Source organism: Eptatretus burgeri, chromosome 9 (assembly GCF_056783735.1).
Source record: "Eptatretus burgeri isolate ZD-2024b chromosome 9, Ebu_testis_v1, whole genome shotgun sequence".
NCBI classification, from domain to species: Eukaryota; Metazoa; Chordata; class Myxini; order Myxiniformes; family Myxinidae; genus Eptatretus; species Eptatretus burgeri.
The window spans coordinates 94,675,428-94,697,972 of NC_140969.1; the positions used below are offsets into that span (position 1 = coordinate 94,675,428).

The 22,545-nt window shown below is 47.8% G+C and overlaps 1 pseudogene across 1 annotated transcript in view; it reads left to right on the forward strand.

Annotated features, from left to right (window-relative positions):
- The window catches only part of LOC147020658 (tubulin alpha chain-like), a 30,227-nt pseudogene extending 14,009 nt beyond the window's left edge, over positions 1-16,218 (forward strand). The window contains exons 2-6 of the transcript XR_015061393.1: positions 13,461-13,536; positions 13,641-13,853; positions 13,974-14,120; positions 14,892-15,438; positions 15,650-16,218. The product of XR_015061393.1 is annotated as a tubulin alpha chain-like (transcript). The remainder of the gene's footprint in view (positions 1-13,460; positions 13,537-13,640; positions 13,854-13,973; positions 14,121-14,891; positions 15,439-15,649) is intronic.
- The last annotated feature ends 6,327 nt before the right edge of the window (positions 16,219-22,545 follow it).

Consider the following 22,545-nt stretch of genomic DNA (forward strand, 5'->3'; position numbering starts at 1 on the left):
CAGGAATGCTCAATGGCCCTCGGACACCCAAGTTGAGAGGGTTTCCATTTGGAAACTATAAGATATAGAGCAAAATGGATGTCATACAGCGGATAGGGAATCACCTTAAGATTATGCATATCAAATCTCATCCAGTTCCATCTGCTGATAACTACTCGGTATCCATTTGAATGAAAAGTACCAAAAATGCGGTTTGAAATCTGAAATCCCCAAAGTTCGAGGGGGTGCTGTGGGTGAACAAAGATCTAAATCGAAAATCTGGCTCGATCGTTTGTGCACAATGTATTCCCGACGAGTAGTGTGAATTTTCATGACCATCCGACCATAACCCGAGGAGGAGTAGCATTTGGCACGAAGGCACCTCCAGCTCTCGCATATTATCGATTTTTGCACTAATTGATTGACCTTTGACCCCTGACCTAAGCGAAATCAGTCAATATGTCCTGAGGCAAAGTTGTAGTACTCATTGAGTACCATGAACCTGCAAAGTTTCATTCATATTGATGCACTCACCTGGTCGCTCGGGGGCCTTCAAATTTCGCGCATACCCTAATTGTAGGGGGCGCTGCGGATAGAGTATTCCATATATCACAAAAATAGGAATATATTTGATAGAGCATCACCTGTAGATCATTCGTACCAAATTTCATAACCCGACGTGGGATAATGGCTTTCGGAATTGATTTCGCGTGAACGGTACTGATTTTGAAGGTTTTTTGGTTGTTGCTCGGGAACCAAAACGTACCGAGCAACCTTCACAATTTCCAAAGCACTAGGTCATAAGATGTACCTACCACCCGAGTTTGGTCAAAATCCGCCCACATTTACTACCAATTATGCTGATGACAAACGAACAAACAGACAGAATTACTGACAATAAGGGTCACCTATTTTGGCAACCCAACGGACATACAGACACACAGAATGACACACACCACCGAAATCAGAAGGATTCCGGCAATTAACAAACAGACAGAAAGGGTGAAAACACAACCTCCACCACCAAATTATTCATGAGATGACGTCGGTAAACAAACAAACTTCAACAATGGGAAAGTCTGGAGAAGATGGTCCATTGTTTCGTTCCAGATTTCAGAAGATCTTCCGAAATACACGTCACCGACATCTGTGGAGGAGATTACAGGTGTCAGTGTTGGGGCCTCTGTTTAAATCACAGCTCATGATGGAACTTCTTCTTCTTCTTCTTCTTCTTCTTCTTCTTCTTCTTCTTCTTCTTCTTCTTCTTCTTCTTCTTCTTCTTCTTCTTCTTCTTCTTCTTCTTCTTCTTCCTTTCGGACTCGACTCTTTTATATACAGGATCCGGATCTCCTTATATACTAAACACATGTACACATCCTCACATTGAGGCGCCTTTTGAGAGCGTCTATCATCAACTTTTAAATATATTCGGACATTTCCTTTTAAGTTTCGAAAAGTTCACATTACTATTTAAAGATTATTCCATTGAATGTATTGTAATTTCGAAAATACACTATTTTCTCGTCATGAACGACAATCGTCCATGACGGGTGTCGCTATTGGCTCAATCAAGGCACGTGACGAAATATCGGAAGTCGTTGTTGTTTTTTTCCCTTTCCTCTTCTTCTTCCTCTTCCTCTTCCTGTTCCTCTTCTTCTGGTGAAGACAAAACCTTTAGGACGCGGCTCTTGGACACATTTGTCCTTGTTCACGTTGGGGGGCAGCGTCGGATTACCCCCAGGGCAACCGGGGCACGTGCACCGGGGCCTCCACCACCCAAGCGCTCATCCAGGATTAAGCCAAGCCATGTTGACCCAAGCCATCTGCCGAAGCATTCTGCACCATTCACAATCGTTATGCCTTCCATTTCAGTTTTGCCTTCAGTGTAAAACAAGGATTTTCAAATATACACGGAAATGTTGCAGCCGAGAGCGATCACGGGCCTGAAGAAGGCCATAACTGCATAACACGTATGGGCCTCAGGCTTCGAACAACTTATTTCCTAGAAGCGATCGTGTTGTTGGTGGTGGTCGTATGGCAGCTTTGCTGCCGGGGAAGCTATTGTAATGAAAGCGAGAGAAAAACCTTCAGCGTGTAGGCTTTCTTCCACTTGATTGAAGCCGCTTCTACGGGCACATCAGGGGATACAGGTGCAGCAAGGAGTACAAATGTAGCAATGTATACATGTGCAGTAGATCACCGCAAAATAAATCAGCATAAGCACGGAGTCTGGTATACTCTCAATTCTCACCATTCAACGAGCACCAAGTGGACCGCCGCCGTAAATGACAATGCCCCAGGGACAATCACCCCGACCGCGCGGAATCTCGGCTTTATCTATCCCGTGTGCGAGCCGCGCGACATGTGATCACGCGTCACGTCCTTCAATTCACCACATTCTCCCCGTCTTTAAAATGTAACTAGAGGCCCAACTAACGCACCATGATTACTTCAGCGCTATAGGAGTATACATTTCAAGCAGCGCGAACTATTTAAACTACAGAAGCGTACATTCCAAGCAGTGAGGACTATTTTGAGTTGTAGGAGCATGGTAATGAGCATGGATATATGATATAATGAGCATATAGGAGCATGAGCATCGAGGATGCCGATAATCCCCTTTACATATCGAGTCGGCGAGGGGGTTTTATCCGTCGACCTCTCCGGGAGTAAATGGCGGTTTCACTTGAGGGAGGCTTCCGATCCTCTTGGGGAGCCTCGACTCGTGCCGGGGATGACTCCTCGATCACTCTCGGGTGGAACGCGGCAGCTCCGTCGCCACCATTCCCGGGTGGAGTTCCTGGGGGGGGGGGGAACACCTGGGGAGGGGATGTCAGAGGGAGGAGTGCCAGATGGTGGTGTACCTGCGGGAGGAGTACCTGAGGGAGTCAAATGGCGAACCGACACAGTGGTCTCCCTGCCATCAGGGAGTCTGACATGAGCGTACTCTAGATTAGCATCGATGAGTTCGACCTCCTCCACCATGGGTTCATACTTGCTTTGTCGTACCGGGCGTTTCATGAACACTGTTCCGGGATGGGTTAGCCAGTTGGGCACCGTTTGGCCGTCAACATAACGCCGCTGGTGAGTAAACATTCGTTCGTGAGGAGTTGCATTGATGGACGTACAGAGCAAAGAGCATATGGAATTCAGAGCGTCGAGAAGGGTAACCTCCCACTGCTCGGGCCCAGTCCTCTCGATTTCAACACCAGAGTTACGGCTTTCCAAATGGTTCCATGATATCGTTCCACCTGCCCATTACCCTGTGGGTTGTAACCCGTCGCTCGACTAGTTGCTATGCCGTGCTCTAATAGGAACTGTTTTAGCCCGGCCGACATGAAACGCGGCCCTCTGTCTGAATGTATGTACGAAGGTTTCCCAAACATAGCAAAGAGGTCAGAGAGACATTTCACGACAGTGCCCGAGGTCATATCCGAGCACGGAAATGCGAAAGGGAACCTTGAGTATTCATCAACAACAGTGAATATGTATCTGTTGTCTGTCTCGGTCGGCAGGGGCCCTTTGAAGTCAATGTTTAGTCTCTCGAAGGGTGAAGTGGCCTTGATCAACCTGCCAGATGCCGCGCCATAGAATCTGGGTTTTAGTTCAGCACAAACAGGGCATGAAGCATTCATTTGTTTAATATCTTCGATACAATAGGGAAGGTTTTGTCTGCGCACGAAATGTGCCATTCTGGTTACCCCCGGGTGGCACAGAGACACATGTAGGTCTTGCAAAGCCCGACTGATTGTCGCCGAACAGTAGACCTGAGAGAAGGTGTCTGCAGCAGGGTTTTCCCTCCCGGGCCGGTAAACAATGTCGTAACTATAGCAAGCTAGGTCTATCCGCCATCTCATAATTTTTTCATTCTTAATTTTCCCGTTATTTTTCCGATCAAACATGAATGCAACGGATCACTGGTCCGTGACGAGTGTGAAGTGGTTTCCCAGTAAATAATGTCTCCATTTAAGCAGGGCTTCGACAATAGCGTACGCTTCTTTCTCTATTGCTGAGTGTCTCTGCTCGCTTCCAGAGAGTTCTCGAGAAGAACGCGACGGGTCGTCCGGACTGATTGAGCGTCGCGGCGATCGCGTGATCGGAAGCATCCGTTTCCACCACGAAGGGCACCGAGCTGTCGATCGATAATACCACGGAATTACCGATATCATCTTTGAGGCTGTGGAAAGCTTTTACAACAGCGGCATCTGGTGGGAAGTTTTTGCAATGCACTAGGGGATGTATTTTCTCGGAGTATTGGGGGATCCATCTCGGGTAGTAAGCGAACATCCCGATCACCCGGCGCATTGTCTGCAGGTCCTGAGGTGGGGATAGCTCACGAAGTGGGCGCAATCACTCAGGATCGGGCTTAATCGTGCCGTCGGCTATTGTGTAGCCGAGAAGGTCAATCGACCTTGCCGAGAATACGCATTTCTCGTAGTTGAGAATCAGATTATATTTTCTAACAATGCTCAAGAATCTGTCCAGATTCATATCATGTTCCCCCCGATCCTTACCGCACACCGTGACATTGTCCACGTAAACAAAAGTGTCTTTGAGGTTTTCATCCGAGATGATGTCGTCCATAACTCGTTGGAAGCAAGCTACTCCATTCGTGACACCGAACGGAATCCTCCTGAATTGGTAGAGGCGTCTACCTGCCTGGAACGCGGTGTAAGGTTTGTCTTCCTCTCGAATGGAAATTTGATGATAGGCGCTTCGCAAATCGATGGTGCTGAATATTTTATAATTGGCCACGCGTTCGACCAACTCGTCTATGCGCGGCAAAGGGTAGGCATCGAGTTGGGTGAAACGATTGACCGTTTGGGAATAATCGACAACCATTCGTTTCTTATGGTTCTGGTTGGTGGTCACCAACACCTGCGCGCGCCATGGCGAATCGCTCGGTTCTATAATACCTTCTTCCAGTAATCGCTTGGTCTCAGAAGTGATGAAGTTCATATCAGCAGTGGTATATCGTCGCGATTTGATCGCTATCGGTTTACAGACCGGCGACAAGTTAGCAAACAGCAGGGGGGACGATACCTCTGCGGTGGTCAAAGCATTTAAAATTAGACGAGGTTTGCTTCCTCCAAAGGGTATTTCGATGCTCGTGTGCTGCTTGAGGACATTATGACCCAGAATTACGTCTGCGCATAAATCACGAAGCACCAGTACCCTTACATCCCGATGCGTGTACCCTTTTACGTCCAATTCAACATTGCGGTACCCTCGTACGCGGGACTGTAGTGATGTGGCGGCCATGCATACCGTATTGTCTGTCGGGTGGATCTTCCATTTCCTGCCCTTCGCTAGTGAGCTGTTGACGAAACTTTCAGAGCTACCGGTATCAATCAGAGCCTCAGCCATATGCCCGTTAATTCGTACGTTGATGATAACCTTGGATAGATTCCCCGGGGAGGCTGCAGTTAGTTTATTTTGTGAGTAGAGGGCCGCAGAAGTGGGTTTATTTCTCCTTAGAGTAGATTTGCATACCCTGGCATAATGCCCTTTCTTGTCACAATTCATGCATGTGGCATCTCTGGCGGGGAATTTGTTGCGGAGGTGTCTTTTATACCCACAAAAGAAGCATTTACCAACCGAAGTAGTTGCTGAGGAGTTTGACGAGGTCTGGGTATCCGATTCCTCGGGTTTTCTCCATCCTCTGTGTCAGGGGTGCCCTGAGGGGTTCCTTGAGTTTCCACCGTAGCAGCGTTCATTTGCAGCATCGGTGTCCCATATGACTCAGATTGCTGCTGTGCCGTATCCATTGCTCGAGCCTGGTCAGCTACCTTTTCAAGAGTGGGTTGCGCTTTCTCCAGTAAGCGTTGCCGCATGGGGGCTGACCTGAGCCCTTGGATGAACGCCTCTCTGGTCGCTTCATCTCGGTGTTCCTCGGCGGTTACGGCCCGGAAACTGCAGTCTTTTCCCAACTGCCTCAGAGCTTGCAGGAACTGATCGATTGTCTCCCCGGCTGCTTGCTTGCGTGTGTTGAGAAGATGTCGTATGTGCACCTCGTTCTTGCGCTTCACGTAGAGCGCCTGCAGCACGTCGATCGCTGCATCGTAGGTGTCGCACTCCGAGAAGAGCCTGAATACACTGGGCGAGACATGATTCACAAGGGCGGCCAATTTGTCGGCTCCCTCTTCAATAATGGTCAGATAGTGTGAGAAGGAACGGAACCAATGCGACCATTTCATTTCCGAGTCAGTCGCGTTTGGGTCTGCGTCGAATCTCTCTGGTTTGTAGATCTTGTCCATCGTTGGTTGAGAGAGCCGAGGGAATTAAATGGAATAAATTGTAATGAGAACGAGAGAAAAACCTTCAGAGTGTAGGCTTTATTCCATTTGATTGAAGCCGCTTCTACGGGCACATCAGGGGATACAAGTGCAGCAAGGAGTACATATGCAGCAATGTATACACGTGCAGTAGATCACCACAAAATAAATCAGCATAAGCACGGATTCGTATACTCTCAATTCTCACCATTCAACGAGCACCAAGTGGACCGCTGCCGTAAATGACAATGCCCCAGGGACAATCCCCCCCCGACCGTGCGGAGACTTGGCTTTATCTATCCGGTGCACGAGCCGCGCGACATGTGATCGCGCGTCACGACCTTCAATTCACCACAGCTATCATTTCTTGAAGCGCGAATGTGTCGCTGATGCAGTGCCCCTCTACCAGTACACACACTGGAACTGGTACTCATTTTGCCGACCACGGAAGGATGACAGGCCGAGTCAACCCCCTGGTGTGTATTCATTCAGCGGCCGACAGGGCTTGAACTCAGGACCCAAGGATCCCAAGCCGCCATCCTAACCCCTGAGCCAACACCAGGCAGTCGTGTTGTTGTTGCAGTTGTTGCGAAGCTAATGTTGAGGGAATCGTGGTGGATTTACAGCCTTGCGTATTGATATGCAGTATGGAATAAAGTAGTTCCTGAATCGCCATTTTGCGCGCCTCATGATTTCGCCGACCTCGGAAGGATGACAGGCCGAGTCAACCCCCTGGTGTATTAATTCAGCGGCCGACGGGGCTTGAACTCAGGATCCTAGGATCCCAAGCCGCCACCCTAACCACTGAGCCAACACCAGGCAGTCGTGTTGTTGTTGCAGTTGTTGCGAAGCTAATGTTGAGGGAATCGTGGTGGATTTACAGCCTTGCGTATTGATATGCAGTATGGAATAAAGTAGTTCCTGAATCGCCATTTTGCGCGCCTCATGATTTCGTCGAGCTCCCACTTAAACCCATCGCACACGTTATAAACTGGCGATGAGGATGGGATTTCTTTGCTGCGGTAAAGTGATTTGAACTACGCTGAGCTGCTGTGTAAGTCCGAGGCCCGTTGAGCTTCACTGGAACAGCAAGGCAACGTTGACGCCTGCAGCGTCGAAGGCCCTACAACTCAGGACTGAGTGAGCGCCATTTCATTTGTGTTGTGTGACGAAGATATGGCGGGCTTTAGCGGTCGCATCGAGCCGTTTGATGAAGGGCGGGAAGACTGCCGAGCATATTTGGAGAGACTGGAGTAGTATTTTCTGGTGAAAGACGGGTGCCAGCGTTTTATTTTTGCCGTTACGTTAAATCCTCTTCTCTTCAGTGATAGCCCATGACGTCACTAAAGCTCGCGCCTTTTAAGCGGATATCGATGTGGGAAAGGGAAATGTCGTCCGTTGTGCTCCTTTTTTACCCTTTCAGTTCAACCGAGTAGTAGTTTGTATTCATATGTTAAAATAGGTAGGTGACGTCACTGCGGGGTATTCGATTGAAGAAGAAGATGTGGCGGCGGGAAAGGAAGTCGTGGACGCGGTCGGGCGAGGCCTGCTTGGTAGAGAGTGTATGAAGGGCACATTGGTAGATCAATTGGTCTCTCTCTCTCTCTCTCTGTCTCTCTCTCTCTCTCTCTCTCTCTCTCTCTCTCTCTGTCTCTCTGTCTCTCTGTCTCTCTGTCTCTCTGTCTCTCTGTCTCTCTGTCTCTCTGTCTCTCTGTCTCTCTGTCTCTCTCTCTCGTTACCTTTGAGAGGACTGGACCAGTTCGACGTGTGAAGAAGGTTGTTGAGGTTCGGTGACTGCAACGAGTAAGCGACAGATACGAGTTGCAGGGTCGGGCCTGCTCCGGGCCTAACAAGGCCTGTGCTTCCCGCGCTGACTGGAACATCGGCGTCGGGTCGATCTCGCACTTCCACAGATTATCGGCTGGAGGCTGAGGCAGTAGTTTGTTCATCCACATCACCAATTTGACGACGCTGTGCCTGCACTAACTTTCTGGAGGTTGTCTTCAGGTTGGAATGAATAGAAGTTGTTAATTAATTTTGTTGAACTTGATTCCCGGTGGCGGTGAAATGCAAATGACTTGTGGACTTGTTTGTGTAGTTGTCGCTCCTCGAGGTTATGATTGTAAGTTTTTGGTGTCTCAAGTAATTAATCTTTCGACTGACTAATTAAGAGTGTTGTTAACCTCCGCCATCGAAGATAGATGGAGGTTACTGTTTTCACCCCTGTTTGTGTGTGAACAGTATTATGGAAAAACTCCTGGACGGATTTCGACGAAACTTGGGGGGGGGTGGGGGGGGGGGTGAAATGAAAACGAGAGAAGAACCTTCAGAGTGTAGGCTTTATTCCATTTGATTGAAGCCGCTTCTACGGGCGCAGCAAGGAGTACATAAGCAGTAAGGTATACACGCGCAACTAATCACCGCAAAATAAATCAGTATAAGCCCGGAGTCCGATATACTCTCAATTTTCACCATTCAACGAGCACCAAGTGAACCGCCGCCGTAAACGACAATGCCCCTGGGACAATCACCCCCGACCGAGCCGAACCTCAGCTTTATCTATTCCGTGCTCGAGCCGTGCAACATGTGATCACACGTCACGACCTTCAATTCACCACAGGGGGTGAGGTATGGTCCAAGGATCATGTCATTTGATTTTGGACTTTGTGCAAAAAAAAAAAACTTAGAAAATTTTGCAACTTTTTTTTTCAAAAAAATTTCGTTTTTATTTGAAAAAAATTTGAATTTTTATTTGCATTTCTACATGTTTTAAGTGATTTCCACCCCCCCCCCACCACCAAAAAAAAAAAATCAAAATTTTGCAACTTTTTTTTTTTCAAAAAAAATTTTAGATTTTATTTTTTTGGCATTTCTACATGCGCGTCGATCTAGTTTAGTTTATTCAATCGTGGTTCAGTAGAGTCTGATCCGTTTTGACCTACAATGAATAGGATATCAGGTTCACTTAAGTGACCCAGCAGTATTGGCGGCAGAGGTTTTGCACTCTCCCGAGTGCTCCCCCTCGAGTTGGTTATTTAATTTTGACATCTGGAGATGAGATTGTTTTTTGAACAATGAAAATCATGCGGTTTACCCTACTTGATTTGGGTCGTCACAAGACCCGCGACTGTCCTGCCCACTTCGTCCATCGCTTCTGTTCAAAAGGTGACGATCGACGTCTTCAGGACTGACATCCACAGACGGGTAGACTCGCTGCGTCATCTCGCTCCTTTCTGCGCATGCGCGATCTGGACGAATTCAGAGCCAAAGTGCGTTCGAATTCAAACGGCAAACTTGTCTTCCTATACATGTTCCGATTCGTGTTCAAAATATAACATTCCATTTAAATAAGATGTTCCTCCATCACAAACTGATTGGTGGTCGTATGGCAGCTTAGCTGCCGGGGTAGCTATCATTTCTTGAAGCGCGACTGTGTCGCTGATGCAGTGCCCCTCTCGCAGTACACACACTGGAACTGGTACTCGTTTTGCCGACCTCGGAAGGATGACAGGCTGAGTAAACCCCCCTGGTGTATTAATTCAGCGGCTAACAAGGCTTGAACTCAGGACCCGAGGATCCCAAGCCGCCACCCTAACCACTGAGCCAACACCAGGCTACAAACTGATTGATAAGAGGGACGGACGGACGTGAACCGTTTGCTTTAAACCCCAGTTTTTGCTTCTCGTGAGCGGGGTAATGATTCCAACGGAAGGAAATGACATCTCTCCATTTTGTATCTGCACCACAACAATAACATTGTTTTAAAAATCTGATTTTAAAAAATAAAAAAAAGTAATACACCACAAAAGCACACTAAGGCGATGACGTCACGTTGGCCGAATGAAGCACGGCCTGGTTTTACGCTTGTAGAATATGGCCACCATAGCTTTGTGAAGATTGTCCATTGTTTCGTTCCAGATTGTAATCACCGATCAGAGTGATATCTGCAGCTTTAACCAGTGTTTCGCAAGGATGGATTAAACAAATAAGATGATTTAGCGCTTTTACTCGTCTTCTTTCTCTGCCCTTTATAAGGGATCAGAACCAATGACACCGAGCTTCTGCCATGTCTTGCCCAGGATCCTCCTCCACTCCCCCCTGTCTTCAGCTATCTCTATCCATTCCACAACCACTCCCACCTTACTGATATCCCTCCTCACACAATACTCCCATCTCAACCATGGTCTTCCTCTTTTTTTCCTCCCATCTTGCTCCCTCAACCTATCTGTTGTCTTTGCCTTTCCTTCTTTCCCCATCCGCACCAAACGTCCATCCCATCTCAGCCGGAATTTCACCAATCTCCCCATCAAGCTCATTTGCACAGCGATGTCCTCCCTCAATTCATTCATCCATCCTCCTATCCACCCTATTCACTCCTGCAATCTTGACCCAGTTGTTCTCGATATCGCTTCAAGATAGCGAGTGGATCCGATGGAGATGTTTCACATAATAAAGGGTACAGACAACTTTCTTTTCAGCTGAGTGGACATTGACAGCCTGAGAATGAAGAGAGGGGGAGAGTTAGGATGGCAGTAAGGTGGGGGTCTTTCATGCACCAATGGTCTCCCTGGAAAGGTGGTAGTCACAGAAACTGTGGAGAGGTTAATGTGGAAATTACATTGGTACCTAGAAACATTGGTGATACAGAGGTGCAGGCATGGATGGCCTCCTGGGTTGAACTTCGTTGTATGTCCTCGTTAGCGAAGCGAAAAGCGGGGTTAAGCGATCGGTTGCATACGTGCGTGTCTGCATATTGTACACCGCTCCTTCCCAATTCTATATCTTGGCGATGCATGACGTCATAGCCGGGTGCCAAAGGTTCCCCGGTGATGTGCACGCTAGAGGATTTAGTTATTTATTTGGCATGGGGGTGGTGTACCTTGAATGTACCGCTACTTGTTATTCCCTTTTCTCTCTAACCGCTTGGTGGATTGAGATGAAATTTTCACCATAGGTGCAAATACTCATGAAGAATGTTTCATTGATAACCAGAAGGGCACTCGGTAGAGCACAAACCTCCGCCACGTAATGCCTGATCCACGAGAACATATCGGGCCCGATACATTTTTGAAATGTCATGTTGTGCAGTACTATGTCGTTTTTGGCCTTGTCAATTGTGAAGAATCACTTTAACAATTAAATGATTCTCGTATCCAGATCCGGATTCGGATCATCACCAAAATTGACTCAATTCGTCCTTGCCCACACCCAATGTGTCCACGAAGTTTCGTCCGAATCTGTCTACAACTTTTTGAGATATCGTGCTATATATCATTTTTGGCCCGATCTCTCAGTGGTGAAGAATCACTTCAAAAATTCTAACAGCCAGATCTGGATCCGGATCTTCACCAAAATCTAATCAGTTTGGCCTTGTCAACCTGCTCACAAAATTTCATCCGGATCTGCCCACAACTTTTTGAGATATCCTGTACACAAATAGAAAGGGCTGAAAACGTAACCACCTTCGCGTTTGGTGGCAGAGATAATTATGATGTCTTAGGTCACATGGTGTGTCAGCTATGTTGAAAAATAGAATAAATGTTGGACCTCTGTATCTGCGAAACCGCTCCATGGAAAAAATTGAAACTAACTTGGCACGTGTCAAGTGCTCCCCATGAGAAATACATACATATATATATATATATATATTTTTTTTTTATAATTTCCTCGGTGTCTTCGTTATTATGTCATTGCATACGGAGAAATCTACATCGATCAGTATGAAAAATTGAGGGTCATCTTGGGATAAATTAGTCAACAACAATAAAAAAATTTACGATGTCATCGGTCATGTGATATGATGTCATCAAAACCCAAACTCAACCACTTTTTATATATATTTTTTTTAAACTTAAAAAATCTCAAACAGCTGAACGGATCGAGGAGAAACTTTACAGGTATGACTGCTTATCCATGAGGAACAAAAAGTTATCTTCCGATGACATCATGCGTCACATGGTTTTGCAGCAATATTGGATTTACCCAAAAACCTTTCTGAAAATCTTGTAATTCAGAAGGGCTGGACAGATTGAGGGTAATACACACACACACACACACACACACACACACACACACACACACACACACACACACACACACACACACACACACACACACACACACACACACACACACACACACACACACACACACACACACACACACACACACACACGTTCCCCAAGCCTTGGGGATACCAGGGTATTCTTGAATAATTGATAGGTCACATGGCTTGGCAGCCATATTAGATTTAAGGGAAATATTTTTAAAATTTTCACTGTTGATCTGCTCCATCGATCGACGTGGAACTTCAAAATTATGATCTAGTAGTGATGCGGAATATTTGCTTTAAATTTCAACCTGATCGGACACATGGTTTGGCAGCCAGAATCTAAGTTTTTAATGTGGGTAGATTTTTTTTTTTTATGCCTTCGCATCAAGGGTGCCGGAGGCATTATGTTTCTGGGTTGTCCATCCGTCCGTTCGTCCGTCCGGATTTTCGTTTACGCGATAACTCGAGAAGCAAATTGTAGAATTTCATCAAACTTGGTAAAAAGGTAAAGTAAGACGGGGCAATTAAGTGATTAAATTTTGGGCCACATGTGATAAAGGTCAAGGTCAAACTCTGAAATTTTACTGTTTACGCCCAACTCAAATATTGGACAATTTCATCAAACTTGGTACAAAGGTAAAGTAAGACAGGTCAATTAAGTGATTAGATTTTGGGCCAGATGTGGTAAAGGTCAAGGGTCAAATATGTCAATACTCAAGTATTTGTGCGGGAGAGTGGAGGCATACCCGTCGACTGCGTGCAGTCGAATTGCTCTCGTTTATTTTTTTTGTATAAGGCTCACTTGACTGCCTGGGTTTGAGGGTAGAGTAGTAGCAACTGAAACCCAAATCCTATACAGATTCCTCCTGATGACTCCAATGCAGGACTTGTACCAATTTGCTCTTCTATTTTATTTGAATTTAATTTTTTAATTACAAATTTTCCACCAGAAGAGTTGGCTCACACAAAGTCCTTCTCAAGTCTGCGAGGGGTAAGTATTCTATGAATACCATCTAGCTACCGCTGCTATCTCTTCTGCTGAATACCTTTTATAAGCGATGACTTGTAATTGAAGTTCCTGTGGTAGAAACGTATTTCGTACAATGTTTGTCACTCGAATGAATTTGTGGTGGTGTGTTGTTCATTGTGTTTAGGAGCTGGTTTGTGGGTCGTGGTGTGGGGATTGTGCAGGGTGGTTGGTGGTTTGTGGGTGCTGGTGCTTTGGAGCTTGTTTTTTAGGTGGTTGTGGAAGTTGTATATGAATAAATTACCTTGTGGGTTGAGAACAGTGGTCAAAGCAGAAGTATCACTTGGGTCATGCTTGTGTCCTGCAGCGTAAGTGCATCTCCATCCATATAAGCCAGGCAGGCATGCAGATTGGAAATTCTTGCTGGGAGCTCCATTTTCTGGACCATGGAATTCAGCCTGATGGACATCCAACAAGACCATCGGGGATGGCAATGACTCTTTAAACACCTTTTGTCATACGGATGCTGGGAAGCATGTTCCTCTTGCCATCCTTGTCGATTTGGAACCGACTGTGATTGGTGAGCAACCTGTCAATAAGTTTCTTCTTCCTTATCTTTCCCTTTCATTCCTCTTTCTGAATTTCCAGCTTGTGAGGTAACTTACCTTCATCCTGATGTTGAAGTTGTGCCGTTCTTCAGATGAAGTCCACACCGGTACATAGGCAACTCTTCCACCCCGAGCAACTTATTTTGGGTTAAGAGGATGCAGCCAACAACTATGCTCGGGGCTACTACACCATTGGAAAGGAGATTGTGGACCCAGTTCAAGACCGCATCCATAAGCAGGTACATTAGAAAGAATTGTTTCCTCAAAATAAGCTCCTATGTATTTTATTTATTAACCGCCGCCATCGAAGATCGGAGGTTACTGTTTTCACCCCTTTCTGTTTGTTTGTTTGTGAACAGTATTACGGAAAAAACTCCTCGACGGATTTTGACGAAACCTGGTGGGGGGGGGGGTTAGGTATGGTCCAAGGATCATGGCATTAGATTGCCCCCCCCCCCGAAAAAGAAATTGTTCGAGAAAATTTTTTTTTTTTTGCATTTCTACATGTTTTAAGTGATTTCCAACCCCCCCCAAAAAAAAATTGTTAGAGAAAAAAAATTTTTGCAACTTTTTTTTTCAACAAAATTTTGATTTCTTCTTTTTTGCATTTCTACATGTTTTAAGTGATTTCCAACCGCCCCCCCCCCCCAAAAAAAAAAATGGAGAAAAGAACTATAACTCTGTCAGCACTGTTGACATCATATTTAATGAATAGGATATAAGGTTCACTTGAGTGACCCAGCAGTATTGGCGGCGGAGGTTTTGCACTCTCCCGAGTGCTCCCCCTCTAGTTTATTCTGGGCTTGGAGGGACTTTGTGGCCTCCTGTTGGTCCAGTGATGATGTTCGAGTCCAGAGAAGCTTTCAATAACTTTATACAGAAACAAACATCACTGTTCTACCAAGAGGATGTCACATTCCGAAGCAACTCTTGTAGGTTCAATAATTGCTTCTGAATAACTACTTTCAATACCAATGTTTGTAACTTGTGATGTATTTCCTGAACCCCAGTTGGACCAGTGCACAAGCCTGCAGGGTTTCCTAATCTTCCACTCCTTAGGGGGTGGCATGGGTTCTGGCTTTTTCTCCCTGCTTATGGAGCGCCTCTCCCTTGACTACGGGAAGAAGTCCAAGTTGGAGTTCACCATGTCCCCGGCATCTCAAGTGTCTACTGTTGTGCTCGAGCCATTTAACTCCATTCTGACAACCTACATCATGCTCGAACACACAGAGTGTACCTTCATGGTGGACAACAAGGCTATCTATGACATATCTCGTTGCAACTTGCACATAGAGTTGCTGAGCTCCACAAACTTGAACTGCCTTATGGCACAGATTGTGTCATCTATCACCGCCTCATTATGCTTTGGCTCACTCAGTATCCAATTGCATGACTTTCAGAGGAACCTGGAGCCCTACCTACAAATGCACTTCCCATTGACCACTTACGCACCCATTATCTCTGATGAGAAGGCCTTCCATGAGCTGCTGTTGGTGTTGGACATCACTGATGCGTGTTTTGAGCCCAACAATCAGATGAAGTGTGACCCTCATCATGGTAAGTACATGGCGTGCTGCATGCTATATCGTGGAGATGTCGTACCCAATGTGTCACGGTCATGAAACCCAAGCGTTCCATCCAATTTGTAGATTACTGTCCCGCCGATTTAATGGTACAGCCAAATGCAGGCAAATCACCAGGACGCTGTTCGAAAATGGCAGTGATGCCATTGTGCTTGCTTATCAGCTGTTGTTTCTTCTTATTTCAGGTCGACAATAAGCTACCAGCCTCCGACTGTGGTGCCTGGAGGTGAACTCGCCAAGGGGCAGCGAGTCTTGTGCATGTTGAGCAACACGACAGCCATTGCAGAAGCCTGGGCACAGCTCGATCACAAGTTTGACCTGATGTACGCCAAACGCACCTTTGTGCACTGGTATGTGGGGGAAGGAATGGAGGAGGGAGAGTTCGCTGAGGCACGGGAGAAACTCGCATTGTTGGAGAAGGATTATGAGGAGCTTGGACATTACGTGACTTGAGTGAGGGAGAGTAATTCTAGAATGGTTTGGCCCCTCTCTTATTTCTCTTGTTCATTTTATTGTTTTTGTTAAGTTTGATGTTAAACACTTGTTTTTAAGTCAAAGGTTTGGACACCAGTGTTCCTGTTTTGGAGATCAGGGTACCTCTCTGTACTGCATTCTGACCTCCAAAAACTTGTGTTAATAGGGCTGCTGGAAGTACCCAACTAAAGATTGTTCATTTTTAATAACCTTACTTATTCATTTAGCCTTCCCTGCACTTTAATTAATGTTCCCTTTTACTTAAACTTTAATGAAAGCTTTTGTTGAGATTCTTAACTCATACTTTACCCATTGGAGGAAGTTGGGTGAAAGGTAATATGATGAGTATTGTTACTGTCGTCGCATTCGAACCAGTGTCCTCATCCCAATCCTGAATATGAATCTTATGGTGAACAGTGGGATGGACACGAGGTCAAATCTTCCACCCAGACGAGCACCAATTTAGTGACGCATGGTCCTCAGAGACCATCCACCGGGAAAGCCGAACATATCTTTTCTTTAGTTTCCAATGTACAGAAATGAGATCCGTCGCTTACAGCCAGTTTCTGTCTGAAAGGATTGGTGCCAAGTGATGTACCCAGGATGAACCTCTGCAGTTTTTAAACCCAATGAGAGCTTTTCATGCCAATTCCCAATGACTGAGTTAGAACTTCGAACTGCAATGTGAGTCAAATTCCGAACCACACACCAGGCCGACACTCCAATGGTGAGAAAACAGGTTTATCAACAAGAAAGCAAAAAGGGATAGGGAGAACAAAGAAGACAAACGTGGTTTTCTGTGTAATAAATCCCCTTGCATCCATGAACCACAATGGCTTACATGATACTTTATCCAGTCACACCACAAAGAGTCGGACAGGAATAAGTTACGAGACAGAAAAGCTGGTTCCAAGCGATGCCTGCATGGGGTTGGTGTGGGCTGGTGGTGAAAGTTAGAGAGAGTTCTTGCGGGAGAGACAGACGTATTAAGCGGCGTCACATTTGGGCTCCGTAACTTCTTCGCTTTTTTTTGGCGACAAAATGTCCAGACCTAACGTCTTCATCTACTACAGAGCTGGGAATAACTTCATCAGTTCATTCATAGTAATTATACAATATTGTACTTTTTCAAATACCTTTATCTCCACAGTGAAATATTGCACATAAATCCAAAAAATAATGGATAGAATGGCTTTGTAAAAATGAAGAGAATCATCCGCTTCATTTCTGATCATCTTCTCTATGCCTATATCCCCCAAGTATCTGCATGATGCAAACGGTCCACCAGCAACTGCTTCCAAGTGAAACTGCCTAAATTGTGAACCACTGCTTAACTACACTCATTTATTCCTCCTTTTTGCGCCTGTCGAACCACCTTCCACGCTCTTCGTTTCATTCTTCCCTCCGGGTCTTCACAAGTGCTGTTCATTACACTCTCAGGTCATTCCCCATCCAAAGCCATGATCTGTTCTACACCCGTTAAACCACTCCCACCCCTCCCAAAATTTTGCTTATGTATCCATCTTTTCCATCCCTTGCGTTCTCCCCTTCCCCTCGTCGTTGCCTGTGTCCCTTGTTTGTCCACCTCTGTCTACTTTCTCCCTCTGCCCTGATATTAGCGTTTTCCTTTTCTTCTGCTATTCCCTTTATTATGTTGTGTCGTGATCTGTTCTATATCCTAGCTCTGTGGTTCCCAACCTTTTTTTGGTGGCGACCCCATTCCAGATCTCAGCATCAGAACGCAACCTCTCGAAGAACAAAGTCACATGTGTTCACTATGAAACATCATTATCGTTCGCGTTTATTGCCCACTTGTATTTTTGACAAATTATTGATACAATCATTATCAATGCGATGGCTGGGCCTGTTTCTCAGCCACGAGTTTTGCAATGCGCGGCTCAACACGACGATCATGTCTTTCTCGATTTCAAGACAATTGCGGAACTTCGTTTTCATCACAACCATTGTAGAAAATGACTGTTCACATATGTATAACGAAGGGTACGGCATTAGGAGCCGTATTGCCGTCTCGGATAGACGTGGATAGGATTCAAACATTTTGCACCAGTAACTGGACAAAGACACAGACTTGTACAATGATTTCGCTCCGGAATCCTGCTTCAGTCTCACAAGCTCCTCTTGAGCGATATCATCGTTGGCGATGGCGTCTAATGGTGCACTGAATGGGTCTCGGGTCACGGTGAATGACTGGATGTCGAGCTCGGGAAAGTAGTGTTCGAACTGATCAATCAGTGACTGAAGGTGTTCATTGATTTCGCCAGAAACATGCTCGACTTGGATGTCTGTGTGGGTGCTGGTGCGATGTGCGAATGGGGAATGCATGGTGCGATGAGTGATTGGGGGGAGGAGTGACTCTCGCCCAAGGGACCCCGGGGTCAGTGTAGAGTGAATTAGGGGGTTAGTTAAATTGACAAAATGGAGGTCGTTTTGCTGTTGGTGGGAATGTAGGCTCGATACCCATTTGGAGGGGTGCAGGAGCCCTGTTGACGGGCTGGGAGCGTGGCTGCGAAAGGTAAGTATCACTGAGTGGGTACCCCGGGCACCAGGCTAGTCGGCCGTAGTAGGCCAAGGGCCCATGGGGGGCCGGGATAGCGTAGTGGGCACGGGTGAGTCCGCTTGGTGTGGGGGCCCAGGGCGCCATTAGCCGCGTGGGCAGTGTTGTGGGCACGGGTGACCCTCGGAAAGGGGCCCGGGAAGCCAGCCTGCCACGTGTGCGTTTCAGGGGAGGTGCCATGGGGGGCACTCCCCGGTGTTTAGGGAGCTGGTAGGCTCGGAGGCAGTGTAGTGCCCGGGGGTGCCATTGTCGGAGGATCGGCAGAGGGTCGTGCCTGCCAAGGGGAGCCACGCGTCCCAGCCATGAGACCGTGTGAGGGCACGGAAAGAAAATTGGGGGGCGAGGCCCGAAATTGTGAGGACACCAACACAGGCGACGGGAATCTGGGTTGTTAGAACCAATAGTTTAAGCGAGAGGCACTTGTTGAAAGCCCCAGGGTAGTTTAAAGGTTAAAGGTTAGGGTAGATAGGAAGTGTGCCCCTCCGCACCATCCATCCCTTCGCTCTCGTTGTGGGCCGCTGGACCCACTTTGTGTTATAGATCGCTGAACTCTGGGGAGGCCATCCTGAGGCTTAGATTGGGCCTCGACACAAGACGCAAGCTCTCCCTTATTCCCCTCCGGGAAGGGAACATAGGGGTTGGGAGTAGGCGAGGTGACGAGAAAGGTTTGCCGAACAAGGACGATAAAGGGGGTTCGGGGACGATTTATAGTGGGGAAGTAAAAATAAAAACAACAACAAAAAAAAATAAGTTGGGGCTAAAGTGGGTTTGACAAATTAAGGGGGTGGGTAGGGACAGTGACAGGCAAAGGTGATTAGGTGGGAGGGAGACAGGCAGGTCCGAGCCCGCCTTCTGAGTGGCCAGCACCACCGCACCCCTTCCACCAACCTGCACTGCACGGCAAGAGGCCGGCCAACTTCATCGGCAGCTGTTGTTTTGCTGCAAGGCCTGTGCCGGCTGGATCGTCTACAGCTACTGTGCTGCAAGGCCTGTGCCGGCCGGATCGTCTGCAGCTGCTGTGCTTCAAGGCCTGTGCCGGCCAGTTCGTCTGCCGGCTGTGTTTGCCTGCAATGGCCTTGTTCTGCAGGCTTTGTTTGCCTGCTGCCTTTGCCATGCCCACTGCCCCTGTTCACCAGGCCCGTTCAATTTTGCTTTGCCCCCCTCTGTTCATTGCCATGTGCGCCAGGATCAGAAAGCAACAGTTTGCAAGCTGCGAGAACTGTCCTGTTGGCAGCGACAACACGGGCCTGCAGTGGCGGCCCGTGCACCGTGTTTGCGTCCATCCATCCATCCGTTGTGTTCACTGCGTGTGCCACTTGAGCTGGCACGGAGACTGCGTTTGTGCAGCCCATGCACCGTTTGGTTGCTTGCGTCAGTGCCCGTTCAGTGTTCTGCAGGGACTGCCTTGCGGGCAGCCGCACCAGGAGACTGCATTTGTGCAGCCCATGCACCGTTGTGGTTCACTGGGTTCATTTTCAAGAGGGAAGGCCTTGGACTGCGTGTGAGCAGCCGGCCACGTTCCCTGTCACCTGCATTGCTTGAGCCAGAGACTGCATGCGAGCAGCCTGGCTCCCTGCTAACTGCTTTCTTTTTGCAGAGTTCATTGATCCTGGGCCATGGTTTAGTGTAAAATTTGTAAGTTAAGGTTAAGATGTACTGTACATATGAGTGCGCCCCCGGCATGTCTGTCTTAGCGCCGGCAATTTTATTTAAGTCGTCCGTCTGAGTGGGTTTGTTTAGTTAGTTACTCGGCCCTCAGGTTATTTATTTTGGGGACACGAATACCATGAATGTCGCACTCAGGGATCCGTAGGGAAACATACTAGGGGAGAACTTCACATGATGGCACATGAAAATTTGACGACTCGGGACGAGTCTGTAAAAAGGGGAGGGGGTAGTGTTGCGGTTGAGGAAATTCGCAAACCACCATTCAGGTCCCGTAGGTGAGATATCTCTGTAAGTACATGTGTAGTTAGCCCCAAACCCATTGTTTAGAGGGAATAAATGTGATCCATTCGGGCTGCGACCCTTTGAGATAGCCATTTTTCTGTTCTATCTTTATTTTGAACCAACCACGTCTCAACCGCCATCACACAACAACCACCAACCGCAACGTCGCTTCACAACAACGCCAACAGCCACGACCTTTACCTTCACAACTCGCTCCCGCAAACATCTCATCACCGCCATTCCAAACGTCGCCATGGCCATAAACCACCACAATAAACCCTCCACCACCTTCACCTCTCCTCCTTCTACCGCCATTCCCACACCACTTGTGAGCACCGAGCGTCAGGCTGTCCTGGACTCGTACAAGGTGCGCGCCGAACAGCGAGTGCAAAATGCGGCCTTTCCGAGGAGAATTCGGATCAGGAATGATACACGCCCACTTCTGATCCATCCAATCAGCAAGCGCGGGGCGGTTTGGCCCCGCCTCCAGGCGCGTCGGTGTAGAATCGCGATATGCAAATTCTAGGATCAGGGGAGACTCACGCCCCTTTTCCTCCGTCCAATGGGCGAGCGTGGCTCCACCCCCGAGCTCGTTCTGATCCAGAAATTTGCATATGGGTTCTCCTGCCGGCCTATAAAGTGCGGAGCGTAGGGTCGAGTCGGGCTCGGAAGAGTCAGTTTTAGAGAGCAGAGTGTGGCAGCGGCAGTCAGTTTGGGAGGAGTGAGTCTGTAGGGGTCGGAGAGCCAAGTGGAGCTCGGAGTCTGTCGGGGAGCTGCAGAGAAAGGAAGCCTGGAGCTTGGAGCGGGGAGGGAGTCGGGAGGCGAGGGCGTACAGGTGGTTTGCTGCAGTCGGCTGAGAATTGGGGAAGAGACCGAATAGCTCGGGTCCGAGGCAAGGAAGACTGCGGTCGGCGACGAGTTCGCAGTGGAATCGCTAGTCGCATGACCCAAGCAAGCCAGCTATCCTCTTTCCCCAGAGCATCAACAATTCCCCCCTTTTTTTTCCCCCTGCGCTGAGATAGTGCGAAAAGGGGGGCCACGTTCCCACCCCACTCCAAGCAGTGCCAACGAAACCCGCGAAGGAGCGCGGAGTCGGGGCGCCGCCGCGCCACCACATTGGCGGCTCATCACAAAGACACGGGTAGGATCCACCTGGTCTCGCGGCCCACAGGCCCCGTCTGCCCCCTTGTCTTTGAGGGTGGCCCTTTTCTTTTGCTTTTGAATAAATGTGTTGTTGGCGCCGTCTGTAAAGTAAAACTGTGTAAGTGTTGCCGTGTGCTCGCGTGGTCGGTAGTAGATCTGCATTGTTGTGTTTCTTTTGTAGCATTTGCTGTAGGTGCATAATTGTTGTAATTGTATATGTGTGCTCTCCGTGTGCCGCGGAATAAATGTGCCTCATGTTGAACTGTTTTCCCGTTTCGCTTCGTCTTTTCTTTAATTGAATCTCCATCTTGCTTCACGTAAAGGGTTGGTAGTGGGCTTAATACGCCCGATAATTAATCGGAACCGTCGAGGCCGACGATAACACCGCTCGGTTATCCCGATAGTACGGAACGGGTCGCTTAAGTGTCCGTGTCCGGAGTCGACCTGCGGCGAGGTGCGATCGCCCAGTCTACCCTCCGCGTGGGTACTTAGGTAGGTCGAATTTGGCAAACAACCCTATCCCGTGGGGGGGGGGGGGCGATTGGCACGATCGTGGTGAGGCCAAAAGGCCCACCCGTGACGCTCCCGGCGTTAGTCCGAGAGGGTCACGACAGAATTGTCCGTCCGGTGGGCGACGTGCCGCGATTCGAGTTACGTGGCCGTTCGCACGCCGGCGGGCGCGAATTCGCAACAATATAATTTCGTGTGCACGCGCCACAACGCCGAGTCATCTTTAACCAAACTGCGCAGTAGTCTTCGGTCATAACTGAACATTGATAACTTGTGGTATTACAGAGATGACCGTCACCCCAACACGGGGGTAATTTTTAGCTTTTGCAATGAGCAACGAAACACTATAGGACGCTTCCACAGCACGTGCATTGGTCTGATGACATTTACCTTCTTTATCCAAGCGGGAATTCCTAAGGGCGGTTAACT